Raw genomic sequence first — 14,404 nt, 5'->3', positions numbered from 1 at the left:
GAAAATGAATGCAACCATAGGGCGCAAGTGAAAGGAGATGGGTACAAAGAAGTGCAAAGGAAAAAAAGAACCCCTCGACAAACCGAGAACCACAAGGTACATCAAACAGAAAAGGAGCAAAGGCCACAAAATAGATTTTTGATCCTACAGGAAGAAGGTTTAGAGGAGGAGATGGAGGAAACCTCTCAGGAAAAAGAAAACCAGGAGGGCAAAGGAGCATGAGGGGGGGGGAAGAAGGAAGTGATGATCAAGGAAGAGCAACAAATGGAAGAAAACATGCAAATGGTGGAAACCCTAATGGAAATAGACAACCAGAAAGATGATCTCAGCATAGAGGAACAAGTTATGAAGAGGTTATTACAGGAATGGAGACACTTGGATGAGAGATTCATCCCGGAAGACCAAAAACAACTCTACAAGGAAACCTTCCAACGATACAGAGATAAGAAGAACTCTGCAATCATAAGCCAACTTGAACAATTGGGGGCTCAAGCAAATCAAAGCCAGGAGACAGGAACACAAGGAAAAGGGGGGAAAAAGAGGCAGGAAAACGATGAATGAATCCATACAATTGGTAGGGGAGTTACTGGTGAACTCAAGAAGAGTAGTGCCATTTTCGGAGGTGTTTCAACAACCGATAAAACTGTTAAAATGATAATCACAACCTAAGAGGCCTCAATAACAGAGGCAAGCAAAGGTACCTTAAAGAGAGACTAAAAAAGGATAAGCCAAGTATAATGATAATAAGACTAAAATCAAGGAAAAAAAGTTAAAAGACATAATGGAAAACTTTAGGCTGGAATACCAAGTCATTGCCTAGGATGCAAATGGGAGCATAGGCAGACTGGCGATCTTGTGGAACCCGACAGAAGTGAATTTTGAAGAACGGGTAAGTTTACCCCGAAGGGTTCCAAGAAACTCTCCTAGGTTGTAGCTCGGAGATACCTGGTAACATATAAATTCAACTATTGTTACATTGGATGAATGGAAGGAATGATGCTTGTCCAAGCTAGATAACCACTTCTACTTTGTTTCACTCCAGACATGCGTGAACACCCGCAGACCACAAGGCTTTAGACCACCAACTACTCACAGTTCAGAGATTAGGTGAATATGGAGAATACTAACCACACCAGTAGATGCACAAGACCATGTGATGGCCGGCTGCAACCAGTAAAGAAGTCTGCAAATCTAATCTACTAATGCAAAGACAGGATGATAGCTCTCTTGCATTAAATAGAAAGAAACCTGGACCACCTATTCAATGATGCATACAAGATTTTAACACAGAGATAGGATGACAGCTATTCTAATGCTAAACATCAAGAGCTCAAGAATACAGCAAATCAGGCACAGCTTGGAACAAAAGAAAATGGAAAGTGAGCATTTAAAAAAAAAGAAGCATGTATTAGCTGAAAATGAAGATGAGACGATGCAAGTGTCAAAATATCTACAGTCTCCAAAAGTTGAACCTTACATCAAAATTCCAACCATCCACCCTGGTTACATCTTTCTTTCGGGTATTTATAGATTTTACATTACAAGGGCACTTGTCCATTTAGGTATGGAGGGGTCATAATTGACCACCAACTGCATTTAACTATCTGATGGAGTCTCTGGCTGTGTTTTCTTGCTGCAGTGAGTGTATTCGATCTGCTCAGATGCTCTGCTATCCTCTTAGGCAGTTGGAGTGTTCGTACCAGTGGGGTTCCATAGCTACTAAATGCAGTCACAGGGTCGTGCTTTGTCTCCTTCTCCCTTAGCCATACTATTTGTTAAATGTGGTTGTTGGAAGTCTGACAGTGATTGGCAATGGAAAGCTGGTCGTCTTCCTTCTTCGGGCAAACCGAATGGTGAAGGACATGGAATGCATGGGCAAGTGGACGAGTTGGATGAGTGGAACGAATAGCCATCGGATCGAAACGATGGACGACGAAGATGGCTCGGCAGAGGCTATCGGCCGTGATAAGAGTGGAGTGAATTAGGGTCGTTGGATCCCTGGTGGACAGATCGAACGGTGATCGGGCGGCTGAGCTGCGCGGTTGTTAAAGAGCGGGGGCAGATTGGTCAGGCGGTTTTGGTATTGATTGCACCGTTTTTGGGCGTAAAACGGTAAAAGGACAGGGGCATGTGATGCCACTCAGCGATCGACACGTAGCGGCGGATGAGAGAGAAAAATTGTTCTCATCGCGCGCTAACGTTCGATCACATCGTGGGCGCAAGGGGAGCGAATTCTGTCAGATTGAGGGGAGGATAGATCTAATGGTTGGAAATGAGAGAGCGGGTCACTTTATCGGAGGCGACAGGAGCCGTTGGATCAGCGGGGTGATCAACGGTGGAGATAAGGTGGGGAATTCATGAGCGCGTGAGGTCATCGGGGCGCAGTTTTATGGCGGGTTTAAGCTTCGCGCTAGGGGCTAAAGCTAAAAAGGGGTTAATCTGTAGGATTTAGGACGAAAATACAGGAATAGAGGTGGCGGAGGGAGAATGGTAGAAAAAGAAAGGGAAGAGTGAACAGCGATGAGCCCTCTTTTGGGCACTAACTAACAGACCCTGCTTTCCTCTAACCTTAGAAAATCGGCGTTAAACAGCAGAGCTAACACTAGCTCCTTCTGGGGATGAGATCCTCCCTGTGAGGTCTCAAGAACCGTAGACCACTGCCTTCATACAAAAACAAGATTAAAAACATTGCTAGTATTCCATTGGGAATGGAGTCTATTTAAGCCTACACTAAAACCTGGTAAAAATAACATATTTACAACATTAAAGCCTGAAGACCTTAAACAACATAAACTTCAAAGACTGCCCATTTACTAGGCCATCAAAATTGTTTCTCCTTCCAAACTCTGCAGCCTGAAAGTATGGTTCCCCTAGACCTGGGCAATGACGAATGATCCTGTCCATGGAGCATTGATTTTACAACGATCTCCCTGCCTTTCCTTTGGTGCATCCCGTTGAAGAAAATAGTCACCATACTGAAGATTGACCCTTTTTGCCTTTCCATGAAAGGTCTCCTTCTCTTGGTCAATATGCATGTCAGCTAATTCTTCAAAGGCTTGCAAAATCGGGTTGATTTGATCACCTACCTCAAAAGGTTTAGGGCATTTGACCTTATTAGGTAGAGATGGTTTATATTTCACCCCCTCTCTATATGCTCTCATCCTTGGATGTTCCTCGTGGAAACTAGCAGCTATGATTCTCTCCATCTTAGTGGGTGCTTGTGGGCCTGCCATGACTGGGGTAGATGGAAGAGTACTGGCAATTTGAAAGGTAGGGGGCTGGGAAATAAATGACAGGGTTGAAGGAATATGATGGGCTATAGGGGAGGTTTTCTTTGGACTGAGATCCAAAGTGGGACTTATTAAACAAGGAGCTTTGTGAATCCCTGAGGGTATTTCTTCACTGACAATGCTAGGCTCTATATCTTCAAAATGAACATGCTCAGTTACAAGCCTCTCTTGCAGAGATACATAAGATTGCTTAGGCTTACATGATCCTGATGCTCCTTTTTGTGATGTCTTTCTCTGCTTAACAATCTTCTCAGGGTCAAGCACTGGGTCAGTTGGTGATTTCTGAGGATTTCTCTGAGTATGCCTCACAAACTGAGCCAGAACTATAATTTGGAGTCGCTAAAAGGTTGGTCCTCCAGTAGAGTCGCCAGATAGATGATTACAACGAAAAAAGAGTGTCCAGACTTTGTCTATCATCAAGGTTGGATCTGTGTTGTTCTCATAGGGAAGCTGAGCTTCAATCTCCTCTCCCCCGCAACGACGCCAATTATGTTAGGGTTCCAGGAAACTCTCCTAGGTTGTAGCTCGGAGATGCCTGGTAACATATAAATTCAACTATTGTTGCATTGGATGAATGGATGGAATGATGCTTGTCCAAGCCAGATAACCACTTCTACTTTGTTTCACTCCAGACATGCGTGAACACCCCCAGACTATAAGGCTTTAGACCACCAACTACTCACAATTCAGAGATTAGGTGAATATGGAGAATACTAACCACACCAGCGGATGCACAAGACCATGTGATGGTCGGCTGCAACAAGCAAAGAAGTCTACAAATCTAATCTACTAATGCAAAGACAGGATGACAGCTCTCTTGCATTAAATAGAAAGAAACCTGGACCACCTATTCAATGATGCATACAATATTTTAACACAGAGATAGGATGACAACTATTCTAATGCTAAACATCAAGAGCTCAAGAATACAACAAATCAGGCACAACTTGGAACAGAAGAAAATGGAAAGTGAGCAGTTAACAACAAAAGAAGCTTGTATTAGCTAAAAATGAAGACGAGACGCTGCAAGTGTCAAAATATCCATAGTCTCCAAGAGTTGAACCTTACATCAAAATGCCAACCATCCACCCTGATTACATATTTCTTTTGGGTATTTATAGATTTTACATTACAAGGGAACTTGGCCATTTAGGTATGGAGAGGTCATAATTAACCACCAACTGCATTTAACTGCCTGAGGGAGTCTCTGACTTTGTTTGCTTGTTGCAGTGAGTGAATCCGATCTGCTCAGGTGCTCTGCTATCCTCTTAGGCAGTTGGAGTGTTCGTACTAGTGGGGTTCCATAACTGATAAATGCAGTCACAGGGTCATGCTCTGTCCCTTTCTCCCTTAGCCATACTGTTTGTTAAATGTGGTTGTTGGAAGTCTGACAGCGACTGGCAATGGCAAGCTGGTCGTTTTCCTTCTTCGGGCAAACTGAAGGACATGGAATGCATGGGCAAGTGGACGAGTTGGATGAGTGGAACGGATAGCCGTCGGATCAAAACGATGGATGGCGGATATGGCTCGGCAGAGGCTATCGGCCGTGATAAGAGCGAAGTGAATTAGGGTCGTTGGATCCCTGGCGGACAGATCGAACGGCGATCGGGTGGTTGAGCTACGTGGTTGTTAACGAGCGAGGGTGGATTGTTCGGACGGTTTTAGTATTGATCGCACTGCTTTTGAGCGTAAAACGGTAAAAGGACAGGGGCGTGTGATGCCACTCAACGATCGACAGGTAGTGGTGGATGAGAGAGAAAAACTGTTCTCATCACGCGCTAACGTTCGATCACATCGTGGAAGCAAGGGGAGCGAATTTTGTCAGATTGAGCGGAGGATAGATCTCACGGTTGGAAATGAGAGAGCGGGTCGCTTTATCGGAGGCAACAGGAGCTGTTGAATCGACAGGGTGATCAACGGTGGAAATAAGGTGGGGAATTCATGAGCGCGTGAGGTCATCAGGGAGCGGTTTTATGGCAGGTTTAGGCTTTGCGCTAGGTGCTAAAGCTAAAAAGGGGTTAATCTGTAGGATTTAGGAGGAAAATAGAGGAATAGAGGTGGCAGAGGGAGAATGGTAGAAAAACAAAGGGAAGAGTGAACAACGATGAGCCATATTTTGGGCACTGACCAACAGACCCTGTTTTCCTCTGACCTTAGAAAATCAGCGTTAAACAACAGAGCTAACACTAGCTCCTTCTGGGGATGAGATCCTCCCTGTGAGGTCTCAGGAACCGTAGACCACTGCCTTCATACAAAAACAAGTTTAAAACATTGTCTAATATTCTATTGGGCATGGAGTCTATTTAAGCCTACACTAAAACCTGGTAAAAATAAGGTATTTACAACATTAAGGCCTGAAGACCTTAAACAACATAAACTTCAAAAACTACCCATTTACTGGGCCATCAAAATTGTTTCTCCTTCCAAACTCTGTAGCCTGAAAGTATGGTTCCCCTGGACCTGGGCAATGATTAATGATCCTATCCATGGAGCATTGATTTTACCAGGATCTCCCTGCCTTTCCTTTAGTGCATCCCGTTGGAGAAAATAGTCACCATACTGAAGATTGACCCTTTTTGCCTTTCCATGAAAGGTCTCCTTCTCTTGGTCAATATGCATGTCAGCCAATTCATCAAAGACTTGCAAAATTAGGTTGATTTGATCACCTACCTCAAAAGGTTTAGGGCGTTTGACCTTATTAGGTAGAGATGGTTTATACTTCACCCCCTATCTATATGCTCTCATCCTTGGATGTGCTTCATGGGACCTAGCAGCTATGATTCTCTCCATCTTAGTGGGTGCTTGTGGGCCTGCCATGACTGGGGTAGATGGAAGAGTATTGGCAGTTTGAAAGGTAGGGGGTTGGGAAATAAATGACAGGGCTGAAGGAATATGATGGACTATAGGGGAGGTTTTCTTTGGACTGAGATCCAAAGTGGGACTTATTGAACAAGGAGCTTTATGAATCCCTGAGGGTATTTCTTCACTGACAATGTTAGGCTCTATATCTTGAAAATGAACATGCTCAGTTACAAGCCTCTCTTGCAAAGATAATAAGATTTCTTAGGCTTACCTGATCCCGATGCTCCTTCTTGTGATGTCTTTCTCTGCTTAACAATCTTCTAAGGGTCAGGCACTAGGTTATCTTGTGATTTTTGAGGATTTCTCCGAGTATGCCTCACAAACTGCGCCAGAACTGTAATGTGGAGTCGCCAAAAGGTTGGTCCTCCAGTAGAGTTGCTAGATAGATGATTACAACCAAAAAAACGTGTCCAGACTTTGTCTATCATCAAACCTGGATCTGTGTCGTTCTCACAGGGAAGTTGAGCTTCAATCTCCTCTCCCCGGAAACAACGCCAATTATGTTAGGGTTCCAAGAAACTCTCCTAGGTTGTAGCTCGGAGATGCCTGGTAACATATAAATTCAACTATTGTTGCATTGGATGAATGGAAGGAATGATGCTTTTCCAAGCCAGATAACCACTTCTACTTTGTTTCACTCCAGACATGCGTGAACACCCCCAGACTATAAGGCTTTAGACCACCAACTACTCACAATTCATAGATTGGGTGAATATGGAGAATACTAACCACACCAGCGGATGCACAAGACCATGTGATGGTCGGCTAAACCAGTAAAGAAGTCTGCAAATCTAATCTACTAATGCAAAGACATGATGACAACTCTCCTACATTAAATAGAAAGAAACCTGGACCACCTATTCATTGATGCATACAATATTTTAACACAGAGATAGGATGACAGTTATTTTAATGCTAAACATCAAGGGCTCAAGAATATAGAAAATCAGGCACAGTTTGGAACGGAAGAAAATGAAAAGTGAGCAATTAACAGCAAAAGAAGCTTGTATTAGCTAAAAATGAAGATGAGATGCTGCAAGTGTCAAAATATCTATAGTCTCTAGAAGTTGAACCTTACATCAAAATGCCAACCATCCACCCTGATTACATCTTTCTTTCGGGTATTTATATATTTTGCATTACAAGGGAACTTGGCCATTTAGGTATGGAGGGGTCATAATTGACCACCAACTACATTTAACTACCTGATGGAGTCTCTGACTGTGTTTGTTTGCTGCAGTGAGTGAATCTGGTCTGCTCAAGTGCTCTGTTGTCCTCTTATGTAGTTGGAGTGTTCATACTAGTGGGGTTCCATAACTACTAAATGTAGTCACAGGGTCATGCTCTGTCCCTTTCTCCCTTGGCCATACTATTTGTTAAATGTGGTTGTTTTAAGTCTGACAGCGACTGGTAATGTCAAGCTGGTCATCTTCCTTCTTCGGGCAAAACAAATGGTAAAGGACGTGGAATGCATGGGCGAGTGGACGAGTTGAATGAGCAGAACGGATAGCCGTTGGATCGAAACGATGCACAATGGAGATGGCTCGGTGGAGGCTATTGGCCGTGATAAGAGCGGAGTGAATTAGGGCCGTTGGATCCCTGGCAAACAGATCGAATGGTGATTGGGCGGCTGAGCTGCGTGATTGTTAACGAGCAGGGGTGGATTGGTCAGGCAGTTTTGGTATTGATTGCACTACTTTTGGGCGTAAAACAGTAAAAGGACAGGGGCGTGCGATGCCATTCAGAAATCGACACGTAGCGGTGGATGAGAGAGAAAAATCGCTCTCATCGCGCGCTAACATTCTATCACATCGTGGGCGCGAGAGGAGCAAATGCCGTCTGATTGAGTGGAGGATAAATCTGATGGTTGGAAATGAGAGAGTGGGTCGCTTTATCGGAGGCAACGAGAGTCGTTGGATCGGCGGGGTGATCAATGGTGGAGATAAGGTGGGGAATTCATGAGCGCGCGAGGTCATTGGGGCGCAGTTTTATGGCGGGTTTAGGCTTCGCGCTAGGGGCTAAAGCTAAAAAGGGGTTAATCTGTAGGATTTAGGAGGAAAATAGAGGAATAGAGGTGGCGGAGGGAGAATGGTAGAAAAAGAAAGGGAAGAGTGAACAATAATGAGCCCTCTTTTTGGCACTGACCAAAAGACCCTGCTTTCCTCTGACCTTAGAAAATCAGTGTTAAACAGTGAAGCTAACAATCCTCATAGGAAAATTCTGAATCCTAGGATCAAGCGAATGGGCACCACTGTCTGGGGTGTATGGCCCACACCTCTCAGGCGAACGAGGATCCTTCCTCCACAGCTTGCGAGCTCTGAGGAATATATACCCAGATGAGCTATTAATAGTAGGGGGGACTTCAATATGATCACATCCCTAGGGGAAAAAAGGAGAGGAATAATGAGGGCCGACCTGGACATGGAAGCCTTCAACGAAGCCATCAATAACCTCCGGCTAGTGGATAAAGAAACAATCAATGGTATTCATACCTAGAACAATAGAAGAGGGGGTATACACCAAGTATCTAGCCGCCTGGACAGGTTCCTAATCTCTGAACAACTAATGAGCAAGGATATCTTCATAGAGGTAGCGATCCTCCCATGTATGGGGTTGGATCACTGGCCGGTTCGCCTGGAAGTGGATTTAAAATCTAGACCCAAGAATAGGCCATTTAGATTTGAAGCATCTTGGCTCAGAAACCACGATATCCTGCCAAAGATGGAGGAATAGTGGACACAAAGTACCCAACAAGGCCACAACAAAATGCATACCTTCCAACTGAATTTGAAGGAATTAAAGAAGAGATTCAAAAAGTGGAATAAGGAGGAGTTTGGGCATATCCTTAGAAACCAGACAGAACTCGACCAACGTATGGCAGACATCCAATAAAAGATGATAAACAAGGGAAGAACAAAAGAAATGGTGTGAGAGGAAGGCCTATTGATCAACCAAATAAAGGAACAAAGACAACAGGGAGAAATTATGTGGAGGAAAAAATCGAGGGTGCAATGGCTGAAGGAAGGAGAATGCAACATGAGGTTCTTTCATAAAGCTATGGTGAACCACAGGTAGCACAACCGCATTTACTCTCTTAAAAATGTAGAGATACAATGTATAACAGAACATGAAGAGATGGAAGGATTACTGGTCAATCACTTCAAGGACCTGCTCACTGAGAACATGGCAAATAGGGAGGAAGCCACTCAAAGAATCACTCAGCAAATCCCCAAGAAGATAACGATATATCAAAGCAAGGCATTGATGCGAGCGGTCACCAAAGAGGAAGTTGAAGAAAGCGTGAAAGGTATGCCAAAGAACAAAGCCCCAGGCCCTGAAAGTTTCACTGTTGAATTCTACCAAGCTACTTGGCCATTCATGGGGTAGGATATCATGGAGGTTGTCAAGGAATCAAGATGTAAACAAAAGGTATGTCCTAGCCTCAACTCTACCTTTATTACGTTAATTCCTAAGTCAGCTAAATCTGAGGATCCTCAAGGATTTCGTCCAATCGCCCTGTGTAATGTCATTTACAAGATTATCGCCACCACCTAAAACCACTCCTCCCCAGTCTCATTTCCCCGGAACAAACAGGCTTTGTGGAAGGTCGCCAAATCCTTGATGGCTTTATTTCTTCATAGGAGGTAATCCACTCCCTCAAAGCCCAGAAGCTCCCAGGTATGATGATTAAACTAGATCTTTCAAAAGCCTATGATAGATTGAGTTGGGGCTACCTCACGAGCATCCTCAAAGCATATGGCTTTGCTCAAAGATGGATCAATTGGATCCTAGCTCTGATATCCTTGCCGATCTTCTCCATCCTACTTAATGGAAACCCCACCAAGACCTTCAACCCATCCCGAGGTCTGAGACAAGGGGACCCGATTTCCCCCTTCTTGTTCATCTTAGCAGCAGATGGGTTGGGTAGGTACATAAAGCAACAAGTAAGCTCCTCCTAGCTCCAAGGGCTTAGAATTTGGGGGAATGACTTGCCCATCACCCACCAACAATTTGTGGACGATATTATGCTCTTCTGCCAAGCCACCCTAAGGGAAGCCAGCAGTATAAGAAATATTCTTAATACATTTATGGAAGCCTTGGGAACCATGATCAATAATGAAAAATCTTGTATATTCTTCTTCAACGGTTAAGGAAATGTGAAGACCTACCTTTCTAGAATCCTAGGCTTCAGTATTGGCACCCTACCCACTGAATACCTGGGTATGCCCCTCTCGGACACCCCGCTAAGAAACAAATGTTGGCAAAACATCCTCCAAAAATTACAGGGAAACTCAAAAGTCAGACCTTTCGTTCCTTAAACATAGCTGGAAGAACTATCATGCTCAAGGCAGTTTTGTAGTCGATTCCCATCTATCAACTATCAGGAATGGCGGCCCAAAAAAGAACATGTGCCAAAATGGTTGACATCTTTAAAAAATTCCTCTAGGGAGGTGCCTAAAAACTCAAGAAATGGGCTCTGGTGTCATGGCAGGGCCTCACCAAGAAAAAAGAGGAAGGAGGATTAGGACTCAGGGACCCCTACCTCCTAAACCAAACCATGGGAGCCAAACTTTAGTGGAGATGGATGAATGGGGGTAACGACCTATGGAAGAAAATATGGACCTGCAAGTATAACATGCCTTCAAAAGCAGAGGATATCCTCAAACATCAAGACCCCCTAAAGGGATCAACAATTTGGAATCTAGCAGCAAGCAATAGACACCTCATACAACAACACACCTTCTGGGAAGTTCGCAATGGGAAAACAGCCCGCTTCTGGATAGACTCTTGGCAGCAAAGAGAGAAATTGGGAGATCACAGAAATATACTAGCAGATCCGAAATAGTAATACACAGGTAGTGGAACAGTATTGGAATGAGGAGCAGGGAGAGGTAAGTTGGCGAAAATAGAAGACTAGAGAAGACTGGGAACAAGTGGTAAACACAGAACAATGGAGAAAACTGGAAAAATAATTAAGGACAAGGCAGATAACGATACATCATGATGATGACATCTTGAGATGGGGAAATACAACCAAAGGAACTTTCTCCATAAGCGAAGCCTATGATATTCAGAACCGATAGGAACATGAAGGACATGATAGAATATGGGACGAAATTTGGAAGGGGGGGTGGTGGCCAAAAGTAACCCACTTCCTATGGATGGTTTGCAAAGGGCGCATCTTGACCTGGGATCAGTTACAATAAAGAGGATTCCAGGAACCATCCATTTGCGGGCTATGCAACCAAAATGGGGAAGATATGGAACATATCCTTAACAATTGTCCATTTGCGGAACTGAAATGGAGATAAATGCGAGAAATTTTCGAAAGGCTATATAGAGATCCAATCGATATCAGAGGAACAATATTAATATGATAAAACCACATCTATTCCAACCGCATGGTAAATAGGGCTTGGACCCTAAGCCTGGGATTCACCCTATGGGCCATATGGAAGGAGAGAAATCGCAGACTTTTCAAGCATAAAACGACCTCGCAGGAAAAATTGTGGGAAGGTATTGAACAGAACCTCAGAGAAACAATCCTGGCAAAATCATGGAAAGAAGAATATTGGCAGGTGCTACCCCAAGAAGGACAAATACTACAAAAAATAAATTTAGGACCGAGAATTATCAACAAAAATGCATGAAAGACAAGCAAAGCTGTCATGAGCTCTAGGTCCCACTTTTCCCCTCCGGCCGAAGGAGTCATCAAGCTTAACTTTGACATGGCCTCCAAAGGTAACTCGAGTGAAGCAGGTCTTGGGGGCCTCTTCCGAGACTCCTAGGCCCACACCCACTTCATCTACGCTCAAAGATGTGGGATTAATAGCAACAATGAGGTGGAGTTCGTTGCAGTTAGACACGGCTTACTAATAGCTATCAGATGGGGGTACAAAAACATGGAGGTGGAGGGGGATTCTCACCTAGTAATCAATATAGTGGCAAAACTCAATAATGGCACTAAGTGGGACAAACTTAGTCAGAGCTAGAGAACAACAAGATTAATTCAGGAAAAAGGGGAAATTATCCCCAAATTTGACTACATTCGGGCCAAACATGTAAGGAGAGAAGGAAACAAGGGAGAAGATTTCCTTGCAAACTGGGGATTCACCCATCAGCAGGATCGGTTGGAGAAACAATGGCCAGTCCAACCAAGGGACACAACCTTTGAAACCTTGGAGACAATCCTGGAACAAGGTCGTAGGCAATATGAGGGGAGACAGAATCAGACAACCCAAGCCCTCTCGGGATGAGGGTGGTGTCAGAGACACCAAGCTTGAGTTGACATGGGTAGTACATTGAAATTCATTGCAGTCGCACCCCACATGCCGAAGGTAGGGAGTGCGGTGTCCTCTGCCTTGATTACATGGGAGGTGGGCTGGCAAGTAAGTAGAGGGGGACATAAGGAAAGGTGGCGAAGTGGGAAGGTGTATTGGATGTGCAGGGAAGGTGGAAGGTATAATGGGGAAGGAAGGAGTTACAAAGCAAAAGAGAGGGGAAGCAACGAAGTTCGCGGGCAACCGTTGACTATCGAGTTATAAGTCGGCAGAGTATGGCTCCGGCAAGACGTGGTCGCGGTTGTGGTAGCAAAGGCCCGGAACCCCGGGCAACCAAACAACCAAGCAGGACGAATGGCCGCAGGGGTCGCAAGGCCGCCGAGAGCATCATAACTGAGGCAGTCGAGACATACAAAGAGGAAGTACAAAGAGGAAGTAGATGAGGGAATCCAAAAATTGATAGATGGATGGGAAGACCAGGTGAAGAATGAGCTGGAATCAGATCATGAAATTGAAGTCTGGAGAACAATGGTTCCTGATCTAGGAACCACAAGAGGGTGAATTACACAGTTCAAGCACACCCTATGCCTATATTTTTTGATGAAAAGTTTGTTAAGCAAAGAAATTGAGCAAATTGTTGTGGGGATGGCAGTTACCATGCAGGGCCTTCCCAACTATAAGAGAGACATGGAGAAGATCCTATTCTAGCTGCATAAATAGGATGTTAGGATGGATTGTATCGATCGACACATCCCTTGCATTGGGGAGATCTTTGGAATGCTAGAAGCAACTGCTGATGATCTTGCCCCAGTAGCCTCAGACACTGAGGAGCAGAACGACAAGAAAGATTAGTCTACCTATGCTTAGTTTTGTTTATGTGGATAGCATTTAAATTTCCAATTGTCTATGTTAGTTGTTATAGTTATATAGTTTGTTATCATGAGACTGAAACATACCTAGCTCTGCTAGAAAGACTGAAGAAGTTATGTTTTTGGATGGCGTATAATGTTGACTGATGGCCAACAGACTCGGTTTCCCCTCGGGGCGAGTTAAGGCCACTGGGTAAAACTGTGTGGTGTAAATTTGCCTTATATACATAATAGAAAATAGACGGTCATACCAAGCATTACAAAAATATATAAATATAATTAATACTGGAGACTTGTTTATTTTGGAATAGGGTTTCTGTAATTTTAATTTAATTATCAATAATTATTATTTTGATGGTAGGGTAGAATATTTTTAATAGTAATACCCAAATCAAAGGTTGCAATTTATTTTCAAAGTAGTTATGTTATTTTCTCTATTTTAATTAACTTGGTTATTTAAAAAAATTAAGATATGAATGAGTGTCATATAAAGTGAGTTATGGTTTTTTAAGAATGTTGTGTTCATAATCCATGGTATTGTATCAAACTCTATTTATAGACTAAGACTCTTCATGATAAATAGAGATAAACCTTTATGGTTAAGGATCTTGTTCCATGTTTTTTTTAATGTTTATATGTTTAACATATATATTAATTTTTTTTATAATTAATAATAATGATAATAAAGTTATAATTTACTTCGTTTTTATGATTTTTAAAAATTTGATCAACATATATTATAAAGTTAATGCTTTGATGGTTATTATGGATTAATGCCTATTTATGTCATTTAATTTATATAGCTACCCTAAGACTTATAGACCAAATTCAATGAAATATTATATTCATGAAAACAAAAACAATTTTTTAAATAATGACACTTCAAAGTGGATGATTTATTTTTATTTGTTTTAAATAATCTTAATTTACCCCGCTTCTAATAAATTATACTATTTTTGTAATAAAACAATAAAAAATAAAATAAAATTTTTGTTATTTAAAAAGGTAAATAACGCATTGGCAAACTATTAAAAAAACAGGATGAGAGATACAATATGTTTGCATGTCAAACAACGTAAGCTAAATCAGAGGTATTATTTAG

The sequence above is a fragment of the Pinus tabuliformis genome, chromosome 2_2 (genome assembly GCF_031772625.1).
Source record: "Pinus tabuliformis cultivar Carrire ecotype Pingquan chromosome 2_2, CPIR1, whole genome shotgun sequence".
Classification (NCBI taxonomy): domain Eukaryota; kingdom Viridiplantae; phylum Streptophyta; class Pinopsida; order Pinales; family Pinaceae; genus Pinus; species Pinus tabuliformis.
This window is presented reverse-complemented; position numbering follows the sequence as displayed.